Source organism: Budorcas taxicolor, chromosome 11 (assembly GCF_023091745.1).
Source record: "Budorcas taxicolor isolate Tak-1 chromosome 11, Takin1.1, whole genome shotgun sequence".
Classification (NCBI taxonomy): domain Eukaryota; kingdom Metazoa; phylum Chordata; class Mammalia; order Artiodactyla; family Bovidae; genus Budorcas; species Budorcas taxicolor.
In genome coordinates, this window is record NC_068920.1 from 138,606,089 (window position 1) to 138,631,911 (window position 25,823).

Genomic DNA, 25,823 nt, shown 5'->3' on the forward strand with positions numbered 1-25,823 from the left:
GTCTGTGCAGAGATGACCAATGAGGTGTTGATGGTGCCTGGAGGAGCCAGGGACTGTTAGCAAAGGGATCACTGGCATTTAACTTTAGGTTGTGTGCTGTGCTACACAATAAATTCACCATAGAGCTTCAAATCCTCAGTGAACGTCTCTACGTGCCCAATCTTGTGTTCCAATGGGGGAAGCGCTGGAACCTAGGCTGGCCCCAGTGATGGACAAACAAAGTCCAACACCTGTAGGAGATGAAAATGGGAGCCAGGATTGAAAATTCAGCAAGAGTAGGAAATGGGAGCTAGAGGGAATCAGGACAAATGTTACCCCCTCACCCCCACCACCAATCCTCTGGGATATTGGGATGGGGGTGAGTGCTTGGTTTCCTATCGTTTGTGGAATAGGGCTTCAAGGTAATTTTATTTAAATCTCAGTGCTCAGGGCCTCAGTTGCTGGAGGACACGAAGACTTACAAAGAGCGGACACTTGAGCCGAAGAATAATAAATAATTCACCACCTTCCCTCTTTCTACCTCACATACTCCATGTGTGGAATATTTTATAGCCATCACAGTTCATTCACATTCATCTCTCTCTGAGCCTTCCAACAGGCCTGGGAGATGGGGAAGGAAGGAATCTGTCACATCAGATTGCTGAGTGAGGGGGTCCTCGGCGGTTGGAGCTTATGTACAGTGGAGGGACTTAAAGCATCACTAGCTTTGAACCATCATTTCTGTTTCTGACTTGTTGCTCAGGCCACCATTCCGTGAGGTGGGCTTCTAGCTACTTTGGAACTGGACGGACATCTTCTGACTTAACTTTGAAAAAAAAAAAAAACAACACACAACATGGGTTCTAGATGCAACATTTAATCTCTTCCCTCCCCTGTTTTTCTCTCTTTTCTTTTGCTTTTCCTGCTTGTTCGTACCTCTTTTCCATTTCCCATGTGCTCATTTGCATCCATCCACCACTCACCATTTCCAGGCAATGCTCTCATTAGTAGATTTCCCCCTAGATTAGCATATTCATGCATGAATTCCACATAAAAGTAATTTCAAATGCTTCTTTATTATTTGGTCTTCTCTCTTTCTTTATCTGATTCCAGGCTGAGTCAAATGTCTTTACCAGCATGTATTGCTGAATCATCCGATTTCTAATCAGAAGATGGTTGCCCAGCCTCTGGGAGGAACTTCACAAACGTCCACAAGTTGTTGATGTCATACCCATTCTTGGCAGATAGACAGGACTCAATATATTAACTGGCTTCAGTTGCTCTTTGCTCTAGATTTAGAAGAGAGGAATGGTGACCTGTTTCACCCACATGGAAGCAAAGAGCTGAGTGTGTTTTATGCCCAGGTGTTTGCCATATAGCTTGATACAAAACCATGTCCTGGAAAACTATAAGCCAATCTAATTTATAGAAATAAACTGAGTGAGAATCATTATTTTTTATTGGTACCACTTAATGTGAAGAAAATGCACATTTTCCAAAAATATGGAAAAAACGTTCCATTTGCCTTATTGGGTCCAAATGTTAGGTTTAAATTATTTTACTATGCAAACTCTCTTTCATATCTTGGCAGTAGTGATTTCCATTTTTATTCCTTTGGTATCCATAATCTTATGAGAATCAAAAACACATGCTTTGAGATCACTGGACAGCTCCTCCTCCAACATTTTAAAAATGCACAAGGAAGGTTATTGCTCTGGTAGCAAAAATAACAGGAATGCTATGGGAGAAAATTATGAGGACATCTAGGCAGAATGGGAAAGAGGTTCAAAAGGTGTATTCTGGTTTTTATGCTTTTGATTTGCAAGTCATTAAGCTGGAAGAGCCCCTGCCTCCTGCTGACTGCCACTAGGAATGTATTTTTTTCTTCTCTAATAGAGGATGCTTATTCTATGACTCCAGGTTTGTGGTACTGGAGGAGAATGGGGGATCTGGATTTTCCAGTACTTCTAGAGATGGGGAGCCTGGAGGAGTGGACTAAAAGTCCACAGACTTCTGGTCTCCCTCTGTCTGTAGGGGTGGGTGCATTGGGCAGGGAAGGAGAAACATCATGCAAGTTTCAACCCCAAGAATTTCAGGCTGACAGACAGAAGTCAGTGAAGAGGTAAATACTTTGTCTTTTCTCCTGAAAAAATAATTAAGCAAATGAAATTGAACTAGCAGAATTATTCAAAAATTTTTTCATATTATCTTATTAATTTTTGCATTCTGGGTGTGAAGGGGAGAGCTTACAACTGTGTGGTTAATAACTGAGTGAAATAATAAAGACTCCCTTACACCTGAACTCCTTGACCTGAGTTCTACCCTTTACCTTGACTTTCTGACGTTGACTGTGGGTGTTAATCAGATATGCTGAATGATCATTGCATGACCGTCAGCTCATTTACTTCTGCAAATCAATACTGACTTGTTGCCAAACAAGAGTTTAAAAATGCTAAGGGAAGGCACCCTTAGCAATGGGTACAATGTCTCATTTGTTTAGGTTGAGAAAGCTTTTGTTGACCATAATTTAGGAAGCAAGTTTACGCCCTGTGCAGGCTGGAGTGATGTAAGAGTCCCACCAGGAGCTCCTATCTCAGGACCTCAGTTCTTCTCCGAGGAAGGCTCATTTACCAGTTCCCCATAGCTTAATCTCCTTGGTCAAAGACCAAGTTAGACCCAGAGCAGTTAGACTCTTGATATTTTATAGGTGGTTCCTTCTGCAGGCCTAAATCCTGCTCAAAATTCTCTTAAGATATCAGTTTAGTTCAGTTCAGTTGTTCAGACGTGACTGCCTCTTTGCGACTCCATGAATTGCAGCACATCAGGCCTCCCTGTCCATCACCAACTCCCGGATAGAGGAGGCTTGTGCTTGTTAGTCATGGGTGGAAGCAAAGCGAAGTGAATTCGCTCAGTCGTGTCCGACTCTTCGAGACCCCATGGACTGTAGCCTATCAGGCTCATCCGTCCATGGGATTTTCCAGGCAAGAGGACTGGAATGGGTTGCCATTTCCTGCTCCAGGTATCTTCCCACCCATGGATTGAACCCTGGTCTCCCACATTGTAGGCATATGCTTTTACCGTCTGAGCCACCAGGGAAGCCAGTCATGGGTGGAACACCTTAGTGATCAAACAGATTCAGTTCAGTTCAGTTCAGTCACTCAGTTCTGTCCGACTCTTTGTGATCCCATGGACTGCAGCACACCAGGCTTGCATGTCCATCACCAACTCCCGGAGTTTACTCGGATTCATGTCCATTGAGTCGGTGATGCCATCCAACCATCTCATCTTCTGTCATCCCCTTCTCCTCCCACCTTCCAACCTTTCCCAGCATCAGGGTCTTTTCCAATGAGTCGATTCTTCACACCAAGTGGCCAAAGGATTGGAGTTTCAGCTTCAGCGTCAGTGCTTCCAGTGAATATTCAGGACTGATTTCCTTTAGGATTGACTGGTTGGGTCTCCTTGTAGTCCAGGGAACTCTCAAGAATTTTCTCTAACACCACAGTTCAAAACCATCAATTCTTTGGCACTCAGCTTTCTTTATAGTCCAACTCTCACATCCACACATGACTACTGGAACAACCATAGCTTTGACTAGAAGGACCTTTGTTGGCAAAGTAAAGTGAAAGTGACATTGCTCAGTCATGTCCGACTCCTAGCGGCCCCATGGACTGCAGCCTACCAGACTCCTCCATCCATGGAATTTTCCAGGCGAGAGTATTGGAGTGGGTTGCCATTGCCTTCTCCGTATGTCTCTGCTTTTTAATATGTTGTCTAGGTTGGTCATAGCTTTTCTTCCAAGAAACAAGTGTCTTTTAATTTGATGACTACAGTCACCATCTGCAGTGATTTTGGAGCCCCCCTCCCCCAAATAAATCAACCAGATTAAAGGGATGGAAAAGGCAGAGAGCTGGGAGCTAAGGGAATTCGGTGGTTGTTCTGGCTTCACTCACCTCCCTATTACTAGTATGTGGCGTGTTGCTTAACTTCTGAATCTCACTTTTCTGTGTGCAACATGGGAATACAAATAGCACTTCTCTTGTCTCTTTGAATTGTTGATTTAGTTGCTAAGTCGGGTCCAACTTTTGAGATCCCATGGACTGTAGCCCATGAGGCTCCTCTGTCCATGGGATTTTCCAGGCAAGGATACTGGAGTGGTTAGACATTTCCTTCTTCAGGGGATCTTCCTGACTGCGGGATTGAATCCTGGTCTCCTGCACTGCAGGCAGATTCTTAAACTGACTGAACTACCAGGGTCCATAGAATTGTTATGAAGAGTAAATGAAACAAAGACTGTCTGCTTAGGATATCTAACATACTTTGCCTGTTTTGCTTTTCATTAAATCTGTAGGGGCCCTCTGAGGGCCTGGGAGGTAGAAGGTCTCAGATCCTTAGAGAAGTTGATGGCCCTTTGAGAAACAGAAGAGCAACATGGTATATGTCACTTGCCTAGTTCAAATCTCAGATCCACCTCTTTCTAGCTTTGTAGACCTGGAATAAGTTACTTAAACTATCTGTGACCCAGGAACCCTTTCTGAAGACAACAACAACCTCCTTACCTCGTAGGATAGTGAGACAGACAGAGACAGCGCACGAAGTTGTGTCCGACTCTGTGACCCCATGGACTGTAGCCCGCCAGGCTCCTCTGTCCATGGGATTCTCCAGGCAAGAATACTGGAGTGGGTTGCCATTTTCTTCTTCAGGGGTCCTTCCCAACCCAGGGATCGAACCCAGGTCTTCAGCATTGCAGGCAGATTCTTTACCGACTGGGGTGGGGGGGAGGTGTAAGAACAGACAGCAAATAGAACAAGGTGGACAAAGAATAGAATGATTAAGATTAATGGGGGCTCTAACTGGATCCATTTTTGCCATGGCTCCCTGGCCCTTGCAGGCTCTCAACAATCACATGAGATTTTAGGAATGCACCACACAGAATTGATTAGATTAGTGAAAGGATATACCACATAGAACTGATTTGTTAAATATCACCCCTCCCTTACCCTCTGCCTCCAACATACTCCCTACAGTACTACAGGCAGGGAAGACCTAAACTATTGGGAGGAATCCCTAACACTTTTCCAGAGTAGAATTCAGCTAAGTCCAAAAAGGGTCCAGGGTTAAAACAGATGTTGCACTTAGAGTTCTCAGCGAAGTTCCCAAAACATATACCTTATGATAAACATAAGCTACGTTATCCCCTTCTAGGGGACACCAGAGACACATGGGTATGGAATACTATTCACATTTGAGATACTTTGGTTAACTTTTATTTACACTATTTATATCTCTTTGCCAGTATATAGGAGATCCAACCAGTCCATTCTAAAGGAGATCAGTCCTGGGTGTTCTTTGGCAGGAATGATGCTAAAGCTGAAACTCCAGTACTTTGGCCACCTCATGCGAAGAGTTGACACATTGGAAAAGACTCTGATGCTGGGAGGGATTGGGGGCAGGAGGAGAAGGGGATGACAGAGGATGAGATGGCTGGATGGCATCACTGACTTGATAGACGAGAGTTTGAGTGAACTCGGGGAGTTGGTGATGGACAGGGAGGCCTGGCGTGCTGCAATTCATGGGTCACAAAGAGTCGGATACGACTGAGCGACTGAACTGAACTGAGCTTATAGGAACTTTGTCAATGGACTCCAAAACATAAACTGTTGGTCCATCTTACACAGGTCTTACAGAGATCTCTCTCACCTAAGAAATCAAGGGGCATATTTTAAGGCTCATGTTTGCTTTTCCTTTGATTCTCCTAAGGATACTTCCTTTTTTAAAATAAACTTTTTATTTTGGGCTAATTTTAGGTTTACAGTAAAGTTGCCAATATGGTATAGAGCTTTCTTGTTTACCCTTCCCCAGCCTCCCCTAAAGATAACATCTTATGTAACTATGGTACATTTGTCAAAACTATGAAATAAACATTATACATTGCTGCTGCGTAAAAGGCAGATTTTACTTTGGATTTCAGCAGTTTTCCCTTTTACATCCTTTTTTTCCCTCCAGGATCCCCACTGGAACCCAGAGGACCGTCTCTTCTGTCTTATCCCCTCTGTGACAGTTTCTCAGTGTTCCTTGGATTTCCGTGACCTTGACCATTTTGAGGAGTCCTGGCTAAGCACTTTGTAAACTGTTCCTCTCCTTAGATTTGTCTGATGTTTTTCTCATGATTAGATTAGGGTTTCTGGGAAACACCACACTGAATGAGAAATCCTTATCTTTTCTGCCTTTCACTTGTCTTCAATTTCTCTTCCTCTCTTTTCTAATTATCCTCCCCACCCCCAACCACAAATGGACTTACAGTCTAGGAAATCAAAGGATGAGAAATGAAGTGGGGTCCAGAGGGAAATTAGAATTTGGAAGTGAATAAAGCATTTTGCTTGCCTGAGTCTCCTTCGGACTTGACATGCCAGAACGCGCTGTGAGGATAAGGCCCCTCCTTACTCTACCCACCCCCCAATTTGCAGGAATTTGGGAGAGCCTTTGTACTGACACATGGCATAAACTGAAGGTTCTTGAGGTTTTAGCTTCATCTCAGGGTGCGGGTGTGCTAACATTTCATGACACTCCCTGTGGGTCCTCTGCTCTGCGCTTTATGATGCGCAGGCGTCCGCCTCTGCGAACTCAGGTGTTTCGGCCTCCCGAAGGTCCACTTAACACTTTTGACCTTAACATCCGAACAAGATACAACCTCTCTGCCGAATTTCCCTGGCTTTTTTGCTCATCTTTTATAACTCGGCCCCCCTTTCACTTCCCCAGGTATTTCTGGGAGATCTCAGGAATGTCATAGACGAACTCACGAATGGCATGCTCATGGAAGGACAAGGGTGTGGGGACTATATCTGCAGTTGTTCAGAGGCTGTGGAAAGTGAAAGTGAAAGTCGCTCAGTCGTGTCCAACTCTTTAAAACCGCATGGACTGTAACGTCCATGGAATTCTCCACGCCAGAATACTGGAGTGGGTAGTCTTTCCCTTCACCAGGGCATCCTCCCAATCCAGGGATCGAACTCAGGTCTCCCACATTGCAGGCGGATTTTTTACCAGCTGAGCCACCAGGGTAGCCCAAGGATACTGGAGTGGGTAGCCTATCCCTTCTCCAGAGGATCTTCCCCACCTGGGAATTGAATCTGGGTCTCCTGCATTGCAGGCGGATTCTTTACCAACTGAGCTACCAGAGAAGGCTATGGAGGCCACTGCCAATGTGCCTGCCTCTGGCTCTGCCACGCCTACAGATGCTCGCAGTAACCGCACGCACTGTGCACCTCCCACTGTGCATCACTGGTGGGTCCCTGCTGGAGCTCGCGTTTCCCAGAATCCAAGTTTGTGCAAATGGCACCTGTAGCTTCTGCCTGTGGACCTTCCCTAAGGCATTTACCTGAATCTGTGATGCAGGCTAGAGTGTCAGCATCTGAGACAGACAGCGACCATCTGCTATTCTAAGACACCACCCCTCCTGAGAGCAGACCGCCTCTGCAAACTGCTTGGGGGGAAAAAGGAAGGAAAAAAAAAACCCAAATGGAAAAGTCACACAGTCTCCAGTAACTACCATCACTCCACAGCAGAAGTCCTTCAGGGCAGGTCTCAGTGCTCAGGGTTGACTGCCTGACATCCAGGCTTTGACCTCGCTTCCCCACCCCAGGCAGTGCTGGTAAGGAGAAACCTTTGAAATAATAGATGATCCTGAGTTAATGTTACATGAGAATTGATAAATAATTTAACCTTAATACAAAAGGTTTTGGGGGGGAAGACAGTATTATGGAAGTAATTTAAGGCTAGGCTTAAAACTCAGTAAAAAATACCTCAGCTAGTGGTTATTAATCTTCTGAAATCACATTTCTTAATTTCGAAGATACTTAAAAGAAGGGGGGAAAAAGTCCACAAAGAGAGTTGACCGGTTTCAAACTGAATATTTAATTTCCACACTATTTCGGCCAAAACACTGCAATTTGTAGGTTTGTGAAGGTTAAAATGGTTCATAGCACATGTTTTCTTGAGTTGCAGAATCATGACTGAGGGCTTGGTAAGGACATCTTCAGCAGCAAATATTTGTTGGGGGAAAAGCCTTGTTTTAAACATCAGGCAGAAAGTGAAACAGTGAAACTGATATTCTTCATGCATTTCTTTGAGTTACGGCCTGGTCTGGCATTCATTTAAACCAAATATTGCTCCTGCTCTGCTTCTGCTGTGGCAGGACAAATCAGAAAGGGCCCAAGAATAATCCATAAACTGCAAGCATTCAAAGCTGCTTGATGTGGATTCAGGCAGAACAGACTGGAGAACATCCCCAAATTTTGTGTTCTGTGTTCAAAGAAACCACAATTTCTCTTCTGCTTTCCCCCACCCCCATTTCACCAATGGCAACATGTATGATGATAGAAGGAATATGGGCTTGGGGAAATAAATGTCTGAGGTTCCAGTCTGGGCTCCTTTGTATGCTAACTGTGAGATACTGGCTAAGTTACTTGGTTTCCAAGTCTCAGTTTGATCATTTGTAAAATAGGGCAAATTATTCCCACCTTTCACAGTCGTCATGAATATTACAATAGTTCCCAGTGGGAAAACCTCTGGTATAACTGCTGGAATATGGAAGGTATTTAAATAGGCGTCCTTTGATTTCTGCACTATTGTAGAATTTTGCATTTTTCTTATTTATGTAGTTGGGTTATAAAGAAAGAAGGATCTTCTGAAACTTAGGCCAGAAAATGAACCCTTGTCCACTCTGCTGGCTTACTCTCACTGATAATGACTGAAGGGCACTGGGAGATGTTGTAGCACCAGGGGATGTGTTCCCTTTGGTCCTGCAGATTGGAACAGGGAGGGAGGGATGACTTGAGTTACAGCCTGGTCTGGAAGACTGCAGAACAGATTGCAGGAAGAACTGTACTTTCAGTCCACGGTAAAGATTTCATCCTCATAGATTTTTCTTTCAGTGCTTCACCTTGTGGGGTCTCTGAATTCTATAGACCATCATTTTGAGACTTGACGCGTCACACTACTTCCTCTTGGATCTGACTCCAGATAAGGGCCTTAGTGATTGTTTGTTGTTGTTTAGCCACAAAGTCGTGTCCGATTCTTTTCACCTCCATGGGTTGCCAAATCTCCTCTGTCCACGGGATTTCTGAGGCGGTAGTGTTTGCGCACGCGTGCTCAGCCCCTCAGTCTCTGTACTGACTTGAGTAACTCTGACCTCACTGAGATGCCCAATCCATTGTCGCTCATGCTTCCTCACTACCCTCAGCTTTCTCAGGGGTTCAGGCTGGCCAAGCTCTGGTTCCTTATGAGCACTCTGTCTACTCATTCCCAAATTCTTACCTTCCCTTACCAGTTTCCTCCATATCATACTTGCCCAGAAACCATCAACCTGGTTAAACCCAGATGTCCACTTACACCGAATCATACCTGAACATCATACTTGAACGTCGGAACACTGCTGGAGGTAAAAAGATTACATTATAACTGTGCTGGTTGAATTCTGTTTAAATTAATGACCACAGGTCTCAAATTTCATATCTTCTCTTACCTCTAAAACTCTTGAGAAGACACTCACTGTAAGCTGATGAGTTGGTCTCATATGGAAAAAAATTGAAGTGTTGCTGTTCCTATATAAAGCCCCACCCTTCCGCTGTGCTCTGGAGAAACCATAGTCTAGCTGGGTAAGTGACATGTCATCTTCAGTAAGAGATGGGTTAAAGTAGAGTCCCCACTGGCCCAAATCAGAATAGTTCTAATCCTCAGCCCCCTTCCCAGAGTTCGTCAATCAGAGATTAGTGTAGTAGTGTTAGTCACTCAATCATGTCCGACCGTTTGTGACCCCATGGACTGTAGCGTGCCAGGTTCCTCTGTCTATGGGATTCTCCAGGCGAAAATAGTGGAGTGGGTTTCCATTCCCTCCTTCAGGGAATTTTTCTGACTCAGGGATTGAACCTGGGTCTCCAGCATTGCAGGCGGCTTCTTTAACATCTGAACCACCAGGGAAGCCCTGTCAATCAGAGATTGAGTCCCCTCAAATCATGTTAGTTTTTCTCAGCGATAGTCTCCACTGACCTGCAAGTTCTTTCCTGCTAGCATTTGTCTGTTGCATTCAGAACCACCGGAAGGTGGCTCATGGCTGCCAGCCCTGATGGTGACCGTTGTGAGGACACCGATATCTGTTTCAGAGATGGCCTTCCCACAGTCTCTTAAATTCACTAATCTCTGGAAGTTAAAGCACTTCTGATTCTCTGCAGGAGTAGGAAGAGATACAGGAAATCCTGTATCTCTAAGGATTTGGTGGTTTAAATGGCCCTGCGCCCCGCCTACTTCTGAGTCCCTTCTAGTAGCTAAGTATTCACACTTGCCCTCTCCTTAAAATTCTCAGAAAACTTTTATTCCTCCTTCTAGAAAAGTGCAAACATGGGATTAATTAGTGTTTTGGTACTGTTTTGTGAAAACAGAAAATCATGGGGCATTTTGCCAGATACAATATCCATTTCTTCAGTGATGGATGATAAAAGTCTGCTAAACTGGGTAACATTTAGATTGTTTCTCTCAGTCTCATCCTTGTGAGGGTGTCATACATTAGCCACACAGCCCCTGACACTCCCAGTGAGAGGGCTGGGGCTCTGCTCCTCATTTGCTAAATTAAAAGGATTGGTCTAGAGAATTTTTAAGGGCACTTCTAGCTCTGGAATTTTAATTTTAAGAAATATCTTGAACGATACCATGCGTAAAAATCTTTTAAAAATGTTTAAAGGTCCATGAATAGAAAATCCTAAGAAAGCATGCCAGAGGTCCCTGAATTTGAGTCTTCAACAGCCCATCAATTTCCTGGTACAAAGGCCAATCTATGAAATAATCACAACATCTATCTTCTGATGGATCCCAGCTGATTAAGTCACTACGGAGACAGGAGGCAACGTTTTTGAACATGTTTACCATGCATATCAGGGGGAAATGGAAAAATTCAAAGCTAGGGTGGTGCTGCTGGGTGGTCCTTCCCTCGAACAGTGATAAGAAAGCAAACTTAGATGCAGATTCTTTTTTCTTTTTTTAAATTGGAGGATAGTTGCTTTACAGTGTTTTTTTTTTTTTTTTTCTTTTTTGCTGTACAGCAAAGTGAGTCGGCCATATATATACACATATCCCCTCTTTTTTTGGATTTCCTTTCCATTTAGGTCATCACAGAGCATCGCAGGCAGTTCCCTGTACTGTACAATTGGTTCTCATTAGTTATCTATTTTATATATAGTAGTGTATATATGTCAATCCCAATGTCCCAATTTTTCTCACCCCTCCATCCCTTGCTGGTGTTCATGTTTTTTCTCTACATCAGTATCTCTATTTCTGCTTTGCAAATAGATTCATCTGTACCATTTTTTTAGATTTCACATATATGCATTAATATATAATACTTGGTTTTCTCTTTCTGATTTTTCACACTCTTTCTGAGAGTCTCTAGGTCCATCCACCTCTTTAAAAGTGGCAGTTTCATTCTTTTTATGGCTGACTAAAATTCCACTGTATGTATGTGCCACTTGTTTATCCATTCCTCTGTCACTGGACATTAGGTTTCATGTCCTGTCTTTTGTAAATAGTGCTGCAACAAACTTTGGGGTGCATGTATCATTTGGAATTACAGTTTTCTCTGGGTATATGCCCAGGAGTGGGATTGCTGGGTCATGTGGTATTTCTTGTTTTAGTTTCTTAAGGAACCTCCACACTGCTCTCCAATAGTGGCTGCTCCAAGATTGGGAGTGGCAGATTCTAATCATAGACACCAAGTGTGTGACATTGCATATGTCTCTGAGCTTTTCTTTCTTCCTTTGTAAAATAGTAATAAAAATAATTCTCTGGCATGTTCTCAGTGCATGCACTAAGAACTTAACATGCTATCAATAATAATGTGCACGTGTGTGCGCATAGTTGCTTTGTGTCTGACGCTTTTTGACCTTATGGACTGTAGTCTGCCAGGCTCCTCTTTCCATGGGATCCTCTAGGCAAGAATACTGGGGTGGATTGCCATGCCCTCCTCCAGAGGATCTTTCCGACCCAGAGATCGAACCCATGTCTATTGTGTCTCCTGCTTTGGCAGGTGGATTCTTTACCACTAGTGCCACCTGGGAAGCACATCAATAATAACACTTATTATTGATTATTATTACGGTTGACTATCAAGAAGAGAGATTAAAGGAGGGTTTCTTCAAGGTTGATGATAGATTCTGGGATCCAGGGGTCTTTCTTGATACTCCTGATGTCAGGTATACAGACAGCCACTTGGCCTGCTAAGCTTAATCCTAATTTTCAACCTCACATCCTGCCTCCTCTAGACCCTCATAGCTTCTCTACCTCAGAATCAACCTCCAAGAAGACTTTATCTTTGCAGTTTCCAGTGCTGGGCTAAAGGAAAACCCAAGATGCTAGCCCTGGCTCCCTCTGAAAGGCTGTACAGGATACACATGCTCTTTGCTCCACAGGCCATGAGCTTTCCTCTTCCCCCAAGACAGCAGAGGGGTCTTTGCTCCACATTTTTCCCCCAGATCCTGATTCCCTGTGTCTTTTGGCAGCTTGAACTGTTGAAAAGCTTAGCTGTTGTCCTAGCAAGAAGCCAACGACTGTGCTGGCCCTTCAAACTTTTGTGTTCTGACACAATCATTTAAATCCTGCAGACTCCGAGTTGCTAATCCCCTGTGCATGGCATTCTTGGCTTTCTGACTGAGAATTAGCCTAGTGATTTTGCAGAATTAGAACGAGTATTGGACTTGACCTTGGGAGATCTGGGTTCCAATCTCAGTTCTGCTGGTCAGTAATAACCACGTGACCTTGGGCAGAGAGATTTACCTTCCTGATCCTCAGTTTCTGATTAGTGAGATGAGGTTGATAATAGTGTCTAGAAGGAGGTAGAACTTTATTTGTTGGCAAAAATACTCTAATATACCTTTAAGTAAAAGGGAAGACATACAGCCTTATGTCTGGTATGATCAGTTTTGGGAAAGGAAAGCATGTATGGACAGCAAAAAGACTGGAAAGGATATTCACCAAAATGTTTGGAGTTATTGCTGGGAAATAAAATAATTACTGATAATAATTACTGATTTGTGATTACTTTCTTGGAGGATTATTGTTTTTGTAATCAGAGATTAAAATGTAAGAGCAAAGATGAAAGGTGTTTCTGTTCTTTTAAAAAAACAATGCACTATCCTCAAGGTTTTGGCAAGTTTAGAAGGAGGAGATGTATAAATTTCTATAAGGCACTAGGAGAAGAGCTGGGTGAATAGCTCTAGCTGGGCTACTGGAGTCAGACTTTCTGGAATCACAGCAGCCTGAGTGGTGAGGAACCCTTCAGCAGGGAGATGAAACTTTAGGTCGTAAGATGACAGAAAAAACCCAGATGTGCTTGATGATTGCAAGTGGTTATTTAGGTACCTCACCAGCACAATTTGTTCAGCATTCCAAAATGGTCACTACCTAACAAATTATATTTAAACATCTCTAAATTTCTATAATCTTATAAAAATTTTGTCCCAGTTCCTATTTATTGATTTATCTTTGTAAATAAGGTATTAGGAATCTTTTTAGCATTGAGCTTAAGAACTTGGCAAATATTAAATGTATCTCAAGAAGAACAATGTTCATATCCATGTTGTATAGCTCTACCGCTTTACACATGTTTATATATTCATAGACCTTTGTATAATTAATTTTCCTTCTTGTCTGTTGGTATAAATATTAAAAGTGCAGCATAAGAGAGAAAACATTCCTATTCACTTGAACCAGCAGTCCTAATATTGGACACAAGCAAGAAGACAAAAGCATGCTCTCCAGAAAGTTGTTCCTTGGAGTATGGGAACAACTGCCAGGCAGGACCCACCCCCCCCCCCCCCCCCCCCTTGATCAGATGCTGGGAGAATTCCTGGTGCAAAGGGAGGGACCATCTGCTGACATGAGCAGCTGACCGGGCCAAAGGTGGTGGTGCCAGTCCACCCCAAGAACAGTGCCTGCAGAGGTCTCAGCTTGACTTTGTCTTATCAGTTTCAGGTATAAATGTTACTAAATGTTCTAGAAAATGGGACATCTAGGGGAGCTCCAGAAAGATCAAAGCAAGCTGCACGAGGGTGGGGGTAAGGGGTGGGGCATAGCCAGAAGCCACCAAGCAAGTTTGGGATCTTCAGTGAAGGGCCACATCAAACCATTCAGTTTTATCTCTAGTCCCTCTCCATGCATTCAACTCAGAGCCATTCTGAGCTACAGACGGTACATGCATTCTTAAGTCTTTGTGTTTGGAACATGTTAAAACTTTTTCATATAGTTTGTTGCTTTGACTTCTGGCAAATATTTTCATCATTAACAACACTGCTCTGGCTCTCTGCTCTTATTCTAACTTTACTGCTGCTCTTGTTTCAAAATTTCTTGCATTAAAAAAATGGAAGTTATCTGTTTACTTATCTCTTTGAATATTCTACACACAGTTATTTTGAAGTCTTCTAAAGGACTAGTCCATGGAATTAATTTCATTTGGTGTGAATTCCTGCTCCGATTTTATTGGCTATCTTTGGAGCATTAAGTTTTTCTTCCTGTGTTTTGAAATTTGGATTTGCAGTCTCATATTGTGTATGATTTTTTGTTTACTATTTTCTCTCTCTCTCTCTGTCATTCTGTGCTCACCTAGGGCTTTTCTCTCAGTGGTTCCCAGTCCAGAATCAGATCTGATGGGAGCTGAGGGTTTCTGCTTGGGGTGGGAGGGGATGTGGGAGGGTTGGAGAGGGGGGATATTTCAGACCCAGTCATCAGGCTAGCGGGCATTTGGTTCTCTTCCTAGCAGTGAGGTGCTACCTTTCCTCTGTAGCATTCTTGTGTCTCAGTCCCATGGAATGGTAGTCCAAGGTAGCTGGGGAGAAATAGGTTTTACTCAGTGAGAGGAGAGTGTGGAATCTTGCCTTAGTCCTGCCCTGAAGCAGAAAAAGTGAAAGTTGCTCAGTCATGTCTGACTCTTTGTGATCCCATGGACTGTAGCCCACCAGGTTCCTTTGTCCATGGGGATTCTCCAGGCAAGAATACTGGAGTGGGCTGCCATGCCCTCCTCCAGGGGATCTTCCCAACCCAGGGGTTGAACGCAGGTCTCCTGCATTGCAGGCAGATTCTTCACTGTCTGAGCCACCCTTGAAGAAGAGACACTGCCTATAACCCCTGTTGTGACATCTCTGCTTCCACAAGCCTGAAGCCCAGCCAGCTTGTCCCCAGATGTTTCAGTTTCACTTCTAGTCCATCACGAACATGTCTTGGTTTCCATAGTGACTCTGTCTTTTTGTTCTCCATTTTACATTTCCCTGATAGCTCAGCTGACAAAGAATCTACCTGCAATACAGGAGACCCCAGTTCGATTTCTGGGTCAGGAAAATCCCCTGCAGAAGGGATAGGCTACCCACTCCAGTATTCTTGGGTTTCCCTAGTGGCTCAGCTGGTAAAGAATTCGCCTGCAGTGCGGGAGACCTGGGTTTGATCCCTGGGTTGGGATGATCCCCTAGAGAAAAGAATGGCTACCCACTCCAGTATTCTGGTCTGGAGAATTCCATAGACTGTATAATCCATGGGGTTGCAAAGGGTCGGACACGGCTGATTGACTTTGACTTTGTCTTGCATTTTCCTCTGCACCATGAACAGAGAGGGTAGGCAGGCTTGGAAGTAACTGTATCACTTTGACCGAATGGATCTTCCCCTTTGAGTTACTGAATGTTTTCATAAGTCTGGAAATTATTCTCAAGTAGGCGTCATGTTCCACTTCTCAGTCCCAGGCTTTATGGAAGTTTTTCCTTGTCTGCTGAGAATTCCAATAATTAGGAGAGGACTGAAGACACGAGGATGTGGCCATCCGCGTGGGGATTTCTCTTCCACTCAGAAGCGGATTGACAGCTTGCTGTCTTGGACGTCTAGAGCCAGCTGGTCTAGCAGATGCCTCTCCAACTGGTCAGTGAGTCCTGGGTCCAGCTCCTGTTGTGTTTAAGAGCTGTGAGGGCAGTCTAAGGGGCCAGGGCCTGATGAGTCCTCCCCCTCCCCAGCTTCTCGGTTGCCTGTTTGCATCTCTAGTGCTTGCTCTGATCAGGGGGATGTTTGGGAGTCTGGAGGCAGGGAGTGGACAGAGGCAGTGTGGTGGTCCGCCTGATCCATTGCAGGATTTTGCAGCTGGATCGTGGGTGGTGGAGGATGGGCAGGAATTTCCCCAAGTCCTGACTCTGGTCTTGCCCTCACAGCAACCCTCAGAGATGCCTCAAGGATTCAGGTCAATGTGTGGCTCCCATCTCTAGTGTCACCTCTCCTCAAAACACTTGTTTTGTCAGTTCAAAAGGGAATTGGGTGAAGGAGGAATGCAAGCCGCATGGTGTCTTGGAAGTACATTTGATGCATGCATGCTAAGTTGCTTCAGTTGTGTCTGACTCTTTGCAACCCCATGGACTGTAGCCCACCAGGCTCCTCTGCCCATGGCATTCTCCAGAAAAAAATACTAGAGTGGGTTTCCATGCGCTGCTCCAGGGATCTTCCTGAGCCAGGGATCGAACCTATGTCCCTTATGTCTCCTGTGTTGGCAGGTGGTTTCTTGGCCACTGGCACCACTTAAGAATCCCGTATTTGATAACATGTCTTAAATGTCTCTGCATGCTTTATGGGACCCAGGATGGGGCAGAGAACAATAGCTTTTCAGATGTTATTTGATTGATTGAAAATCTAGGTGATTTTCTTATCTGAAAACAAGTTTATTTCTCTTTGTAACAAACAGATGTAAACACAAATGTGTGGCCAGTTCTGTGGGGCTTCTCTAAAGTGCCAAGCCATTTTGTGATGTTCTCTGTTTTTGCCAGGATCTTTCTTATTGCAAGTGACACCCGGAAGAAGTTGTCACTAGTTGACTCACTCCCAGAACCAGAGGATCCAGAGGTGAAACAGGCCACAGGCACACCTGGATGTGAGACCGTCAGCCATCAGTGCCCTCTCTTCCATTTTCTGACTGCTTTCCTGCTAGACTGGCTTCATTCCTTTCTGCTGTTGGAGACAGTAGAGCAGAATAGTTGAGAGCTCTGGGGGATGACTCCTCTGTGACCTGAAGTTAATTAACCTCTCTGGTCCTCAGTTTCATCATCTAGAGAAATACGGTGATACTAGTGGAGATCCACTCATGAGTTGTTGTGAAGCTTACATTAGCAAGGGTGCACTAACCTTCACGGCAGTGCCTGGCCCATAGTAATCACTGTGTGAGATTTTCCCCGTGATGTTGTTGTTTTCTGTCTATAGATTGGGGGAAAAGACATGGCCTTAGATGCTTGCGGATGTACATTATCGCAGCCCAGAGGAAAGAAGTTATCCTGTGGCAGCATTCACGTACACAGGTCTCTGGGGGAATCTCACTTGCTCTTCTTGGTTCATGTGCCCAGACCCTTGAATCCATTGCCATGGCCAGGGCTGAAGGTTACTGTGATTGACAACTCCACCATAATTACAGGGACCTGGGGAACAACAACTCCCCAGAGGTGGGAAGGATTTTACCATTCACCCTTCCATTTACTCACTGAATGTTGATTACTGGTCTGTTAGGAGCCAGGTCCATTTCTAAGCCTTGGGGTTGCATTACTGGTGAGAGAGATGAGTTCTCTGTCCTCATAGAATTTATGTTCTGCTGATTGGAGGAGGAGTCACACAGTGTACACATAAATGAAAGGAAATAGTGAATGGATAAGTGTTACGTTTAATATAAAATATGGCTTCCCTGATGGCTCAGATGGTAAAGAGTCTGCCTGCAATGCAGGAGACCTGGGTTCGATCCTTGGTTCAGGAAGATCCCCTGGAGAAGGGCATGGCAACCCACTCTGGTTCTTGCCTGGAGAATCCCATGGACAGAGGAGCCTGACAGGCTACAGTCCATGGGGCCACAGAAGAGTTGGACAAGACTGAGTGACTCACACTTTCACTTTCAAGGAGATGTGTGGGAGGGTGAGTTGGGTGGTCAGAAGAGGCATCTCTGAGTAGGCCACCTTGAAGCTGAGACCTTTGTGCCAAGAAGGAGCCACCACGCATCATTGTGCGTGCACTTCAGGCAGATGCAGCAAACTAGTTCAGGGGTAAGCTGAGGGAGAGGGGTTTGTACCCAGGTAGGGTGGAGAAGCATAACCAGGGATCATTCACTGCTGCTCTTAAGAAACTGATGTTGTCCAAAGAGCTTTCTGGCTGCCCTGAAGGAGACAGGAGTGAGAACAGGAGAGGAGTCAGGAGGCGGCTGCAGTGTCCAGATGAGAGCAGGGGCAGTGTGACAGCTGCAAGTGAGGAAGGGTCTGGATATGATTGGAGATCGGAGGTAGGGCAGGCAGCACTGGTCGATGGATTGGATGTGGGGGAAGGGATTAAGGATGACATCTGGGCTCCTGCTTTGAGCTGGGTGGACAGTGGTGTCCTTTACAAAGGAGGGGATGATTGGAGGGAGAAAGGGAAAGAAAATCTAGAGTTCTGTGTTAGATTCGCTGAGTTTACTGATTCTCAGCAATAACCAGGTGGAGAGAGAAAGTTGTCACTTAGGAGCATGCATCAGGAATTTCAGGGAGAGGGCAGGCTGGGAATGGCGTCCTCAGCAGGTAGATGATATTAAAACCAGGCAGGATGAGATTGTCATGGGAACTCATGAGGATGGAGAAGAGATAAGGAGGCAGGACAGAGCTGGGAAGGAGGGAAGGAGGGAGTGCTGTTCACAATAAAAGAATACTGTCTGCCCTGTTTCCTGAGAAAGGTGAGGCATCTTGGGTGTAAGATTCTTCAAGGGAGGGAAGAGAATTCCTTTGATCCTCCTGGTGGCTCACCTTCACTGGCCTTGTTCCTGAAGCTGGATGGGTCAGCTTTGAACAATCTTGCTTATTTCTCAGGCATTAATTTTATCAGTTGCTGCAACTCTTGCCGCAGTTGGGGGCAGTTTTGCATATTGGTAGGAGTTATTCAGCATTTAGGAGATCAAACCAGTCAATCCTGAAGGAAATAAACTTTGAATTTTCATTGGAAGGACTGATGCTGAAGCTCCCATACTTTGCCTGCCTGATGCAGAGAGCCGACCTATTGGTAAAGATCCTGATGCTGGGAAGGATTGAAGGCAGGAGGAGAAGGCGGTGGCAGAGAATGAGACGGTTGGATGGTATCACTAACTCAATGAACATGAATTTGAGCAAACTCCAGGAGACAGTGAAGGACAGGGAAGCCTGGAGTGCTGCAGTCTATGGGGTCGCAAAGAGCTGGACGTGACTTAGCGACTAAACAGCAACACTGAGGAACTCTGGATTTGCAATCTGTTCTCTTAGCGGGATCCTTGGCAGGTCCTGCTTTGATGCGGGAGTTTGAGGGGTCTGAGAAGAGATTACTTGAACTCTGTCCCCTCATTTCAACAACACAGTTGTATACTTCGCTGTTTCATACAGCAGTCCATGGGAGATGGCATTGTATCATTTGAAGACAGAACTCTGTGGCCACAGAAGCGTAAACAGCCTCAATAGAACATCAGCTTGTTGAAGGCAGAGCTCCTCCTTGGCACCCAGCAGACACTCAGCGATCGTTTGTTGAGTGGAATCATAGTAGAAGTCTGACGGCTTGCAGGGTAGCAGCCCTAACACAGAGGCTGTGTCCCACAGGGCAGCAGATTCTCAGCCTCTAATTGTACATCAGAGGTGATTACTGTGGCTGCAAAAACTTCCTATGCAGCATGGAAACAATTACATTAAAATGCAGTTGGAAATTCCAGTAATCTCCTTGGAGTAGACAAATAAACTTTGAAATCGTTTACAAATGATGGGCCAGATCTGCGCAGCATCTGCCCATTGTAGGAGAAGAACGGGTTTCTTCCACGAGGCTTTTCATGTGATGACATTGCTGCTTTCTCGTGATGAGGGAGGAAAACAGGAGGAGCTTGCTGGGCCGACCCCGTGTCGGACCTGGAGTCTGAGCATCCTCCGTGTATGTGCGTGAGGATGTGGAGAGCTGGTCCTCCTGTCCAGCGCTGGCCCCTCCCTCCATGGAAACTGCTCTGATGTGAGATGGGGGTGAGCATGCTGGCCACCGCTCAGCCCCTAGGAGGATGTTTTCTCAGCTTTGCCTTTGCGAGGCTGGTGACAGGAGGCTGCCCTTTGACAGGCTTTGATGACAAGCCAAGATGCTAGGAGAGCCTGTCCCAGACATAGTCTCCCGGCATGGCTTTAGGCTTGGCACCCAAGCCAGGAAGGAGGCAAATCAGGGTGGCCACATTGTATGTGAGGGGCACATTCCTGACAGCCTTGCCTAATTCAAATCTTACATAATTCAAGACTAATTTTCCTATAAATAACTCTTTGATAAATAAAATTATTAGAGTGTATAATATGGAGAAAATGCATTCTTGAAGTGTGTAAATTTCTACTTATGGAGTCTGGGGCATATTACATGACATTCCTGGGCAGCCATGTCAGCAGAAAAATTTCCATTATCCTTGAATATATACGACTATTTTTTGCAAACTTAAAGGTGTAACCGCTTTAGCACTGGGTTTATTTTTCTAGCATTCTCTGTGGCCGTTGTTTCTATGCTGCTTGCTAAATTAGCAGTGGTGCTTGTCTGGTTTTCTTCATAGGGCGTTATCACAGCTCATTTCTGTTCCAAGGTATTATTGCTGCTTATCGCTTAATGAATGCTTGGATGGTATTGTTCTAAGATAGGAAAAGATTTTCAGTTATAATAATAGTAAATGTGAATGAACTCACACAAGTTGTGAGCACAAATACAACAGCACAATTTATGGGATATTGTTAAAGGATGATGGGCTGCTCTGCTTAATAGCTAAAATCGTTCTAACATGTGATCTTAATGTGAAACATAGTTTATAATCCCTTCAGCCAGATAGCTTGGAAATGATGTGATCCCAGTGGAATTTCCAAAAAAAGCTGGAGCACTTGCATTGCTCCAAAATGTGTATACAGAGTTAATTTTTTAAATTTTGTGCTATTTCAAATCTGGAGAATTCAAATTCACATAGTATTCATGCTATTATTAGCTAGGATTCTTTTGGTTGTAGATTATGGAACAACTATCTCAAAATCTCTTAAATAAATGAGGGAATGTATTGTAGGGATATCAGTGTTTCTCAGAGAAGTCTTGGTGCCCTGTACCCGGGCTTCAGGAACAGCTGGAATCAGGGGCTTGAAAGCTGTCAGGGCTTTCCCCTTCTTAGTTTTTGCTTTTGTTTCTATAGAACTGGCTACACCACTTGTGGCTTTCCTTGCAAAGTGAAATAAGGGCCCCTTGTTCAAAAAGCAGAACAAAAAGATTTTCCTTACTTACAAAATATTACAAAAATGAATTTCATAAACATTTAATAATAAACTCTGTGCCACATTTTGTGCTAGGAAGCGGAGGGGTGGATGGGTGAGGTGGTTACCCAGGAAGGAGACACGGGCCATGCCCTCATGTAGCTCACAGTCCAGTGAGGGTCTGGACGGAGCTGTCTCTGTCTGTCAAGTCATAGACAGAGCGATGAAAATGTTTGTGGGCTCTGCTGTCTTCAGCATTGAGAGTTGCCCATCCCACTCTTTTTAAACTTCCCAGGTCAATCATAGTATAAGGACGTAGTGAATAGATTGAATTCATTCCTCCTCTCAAGGATCTTACTTTTCCAAACAGGCTGACTGGTCAATCTCTGCATTCCTTTGCCAGAAATACATGCATTTTACCTATCACAGAAAAAGTAAGAATACTGCTCAAAAAGACCAGGGAGTAAAAGTGCCCAGGGATGTCCATATGTGTGTGCTGAGTTGTTCAATCACGTCTGACTCTTTGCGATCCTATGGACTGTAGCCCGCCAGGCTCCTCTGTCCATGGCATTTTTTAGGCAAGAATACTGGAGTGGGTTGCCATTTCCTCCTCCAGGGGATCTTCCCAATCCAGGGATAGAACCTGAGTCTCCTGTGGCTGCTGCCTTGGCATGTGATTTCTTTACCACTGAGCCACCTGGGAAGCCAAAGATGTCCATAGCCTTTCTTTAAACCTCTCATGGTTTTTAATTTGCTATTTAATTCTGCTCTTTTCTGGGCACAGAGATACTTGCAGGGCAGGTAGGACCCTTGTTCAATGTGGGCTCTGTGACTCAGTGTGTGAGATGTATGTATTCCTGCAACCCTCGGGCGTGGGAAGGAGGGAGCAGGGGTCACTGACTCAGGGCAGGAGAGGGGACAGCCCAGAGTCTCTTCAGGGAAGGTGGAGAGGTGGCAGGAGGCTCTGAGTCTCATGGTCACAATCCACTGTCCATCAGACTCTGTTACTGTCTAAGTGTCTTAGAACTGCAGTAACAGGTAGCACATCTGTGTGGCTTAGATAACAGAATATATGTCTCACAGTTCTGGTGGTGTCTGCAGGACTGGTTCCTTTTGTGAGAATGAAGCTGTCCTGTGCCCCTCCCCTAGCTCCTGGTGGCCTTAGCGAATCTTTGACTTGAAGAAGGTGATCTCCTTGTACCTTCACATCATCCCCTTTCCGTACGTGTCTGTCTCTGTGTTCAAATTTCCTTTTTATAAGGACACCAGGCATGTTGGATTAAGTCCCACCTCATTCCAGTGTGATCTCATCTTAATTTAACTAATTACATCTGCAACAGCCTTATTTCCAAATAAGGTCACATTCTGAGGCTCTGGAAGTTAGGACCTCAACATAGAAAACTTGGAGGGGGGAATGGAGTTCAACCCAGACCACTTGCCAAACAGAAACTCAAAGATCCAATTAAGAATTTCAAAACGGCAACTGCCCAGCATTAACCCCCAGGCATGAGCTTGCCTCTGGATCTCAGGGCCCTGGGGGCTCCACGGAGTGTTCACCCTGTTCCCCCAGCATGGCTCACACGGCCGAAAACGTGACTCTTTAGATGTAGCTCCTTGGAGAGAGATGATGGTTCTCTCTGACTCCTGGGTACACATGTTATGAGATTTTATCTTTGAACCTGGGGTTGGTACCAGGGACCCCAGCAGAAGCCGTTAGGCACTGAGTCTGTGTTCCAAAGACAGTTGTCAGCAAGCAGTCAACTGGCTGCTCACCCTGCTCCCCTCCCTGACCAGAGCTTACTAGCAGCTGGCAAAACTGTTCCCACTTTTATCCCCAGCAACCCCATCTGCCCACCCTGCAGACTTCATAAGCTGAGGGCTGGAGAGGCAGAGAGGGGCAGGGTCTCTGGGGAAGGGTCCTTGTCTTTGTGTGAATTGCCATGGGATCCTGGCTGATCTCTCCTCGCAACGCAGAGGACATCTGTAACTAGTCTGGGTCAGCAACAGAAGAAGCCAAAACCTGTAGTCATCAGCCTACAAGCATGGGCAGTTAACTCTATTCTGCTTCTCCCCCGAAGCCAGACAAGGAAAGTGAGGGGAGGAGATACCCCAGTGCCAGAGGAGACTCCCGCTGCAGGGTGCAAGAGTGAAGGAAGAGTGAAGAAGGAACCCATCTCTGCTCCTGGCTGATGCAGAGCTACCTTGCGCACTGAGGGAGCAGCTGAGCTGATAACGCAAGGACAGCTCTAGTAGCAGCTCTGGAGCATGAAGCTTCATTTAGAGGGACACTGAGTGTATGACGCCTGGCATGAGGGTGGACCTGTGGAGACCAGGTCCCCTGTGGGATGAGAAGAGGACCTGGAATAAAAACAAGCAGAATTTAGGGTAAACCAACAGGAGGGCTTGGGTTTCTCTTACCTTGGACGTGGGGTATCTCTTCACGGCTGCCCCAGCAAAGCGCAGCCGCTGCTCCTTACTTTGGACAAGAGGTATCTCCTCACCACCGCCCCTCCTGATCTTGAACATGGAATAGGTCCTCTAGGCCCTCTTGCACCCGCACAGCCACCACTCCTTGGACGTGGGGTGCTCCTCCTGGTGTGGCAAGAGGGCATCAGAGGGCAGACACAGTGAAACCATAATCACAGAAAACTAGTCAATCTAATCACACTAGGACCACAGCCTTGTCTAACTCAATGAAACTAAGCCATGCCCGTGAGGCCACCCAAGATAGGCAGGTCATGGTGGAGAGCTCTGACAGAATGCGGTCCAGTGGAGAAGGAAATGGCAAACCACTTCAGTATTCTTGCCTTGAGAACCCCATGAACAGTATGAAAAGGCAAAATGATAGATTACTGAAAGAGGAACTCCCCAGGTCAGTAGGTGCCCAATATGCTACTGGAGATCAGTGGAGAAGTAGCTCCAGAAAGAATGAAGGGATGGAGCCAAAGCAAAAACAATACCCAGCCGTGGATGTGACTGGCGATAGAGGCAAGGTCCGATGCTGTAAAGAGCAATATTGCATAGGAACCTGGAATGTCAGGTCCATGAATCAAGGCAAATTGGAAGTGGTCAAACAAGAGATGGCAAGGGTGAACATCGACATTCTAGGAATCAGTGAACTAAAATGGACTGGAATGGGTGAATTTAACTCAGATGACCATTATATCTACTACTGCGGGCAGGAATCCCTCAGAAGAAATGGAGTAGCCATCATGGTCAACAAAAGAGTCAGAGATGTAGTACTTGGATGCAATCTCAAAAATGACAGAATGATCTCTATTCATTTCCAAGGCAAATCATTCAATATCACAGTAATCCAAGTCTATGCCTCAATCACTAATGCTGAAGAAGCTGAAGTTGAATGGTTCTATGAAGACCTACAAGACCTTTTAGAGCTAACACCCACAAAAGATGTCCTTTTCATTATAGGGGACTGGAATGCAAAAGTAGGAAGTCAAGAAACACCTGGAGTAACAGGCAAATTTGGCCTTGGAGTACGGAATGAAGCAGGGCAAAGACTAATAGAGTTTTGCCAAGAAAATGCACTGGTCATAGCAAACACCCTCTTTCAACAACACAAGAGAAGACTTTACACATGGACATCATCCAATGGTCAACACCGAAATCAGATTGATTATACTCTTTGCAGCCAAAGATGGAGAGGCTCTATACAGTCAGCAAAAACAAGACCAGGAGCTGACTGTGGCTCAGATCATGAACTCCTTATTACCAAATTCAGACTTAAATTGAAGAAGTAGGGAAAACTACTAGAGCATTCAGGTATAACCTAAATCAAATCCCTTATGATTATACAGTGGAAGTGAGAAATAGATTTAAGGGCCTACATCTGATAGATAGAGTGCCTGATGAACTATGGACGGAGGTTCGTGACATTGTACAGAAGACAGGGATCAAGATCATCCCCATGGAAAAGAAATGCAAAAAAGCAAAATGGCTGTCTGGGGAGGCCTTACAAATAGCTGTGAAAAGAAGAGAGGCGAAAAGCAAAGGAATAAAGGAAAGATATAAGCATCTGAATGCAGAGTTCCTGAGAATAGCAAGAAGAGATAAGAAAGCCTTCCTAAGTGATTAATGCAAAGAAATAGAGGAAAACAGAGAATGGGAAAGACTAGAGATCTCTTCTGGAGAAGGCAATGGAACCCCACTCCAGTACTCTTGCCTGGAAAATCCCATGGACAGAGGAGCCTGGTAGGCTGGAGTCCATGGGGTCGCTAAGAGTCAGACACAACTGAGCGACTTCACTTTCACTCTTCACTTTCATGCATTGGAGAAGGAAATGGCAATCCACTCCAGTGTTCTTGCCTTGAGAATCCCAGGGACAGGGGAGCCTGATAGGCTGCTGTCTATGGGGTCTCGCAGAGTCGGACACGACTGAAGCGACTTAGCAGCAGCAGCAGCAGCAGCAGCAGCAGCAGCAGCAGAGATCTCTTCAAGAAAATTAGAGATACCAAGGGAACATTTCATGCAAAGATGGGCTCGATAAAGGACAGAAATGGTATGGACCTAACAGAAGCAGAAGATATTAAGAAAAGGTGGCAAGAATACACAGAA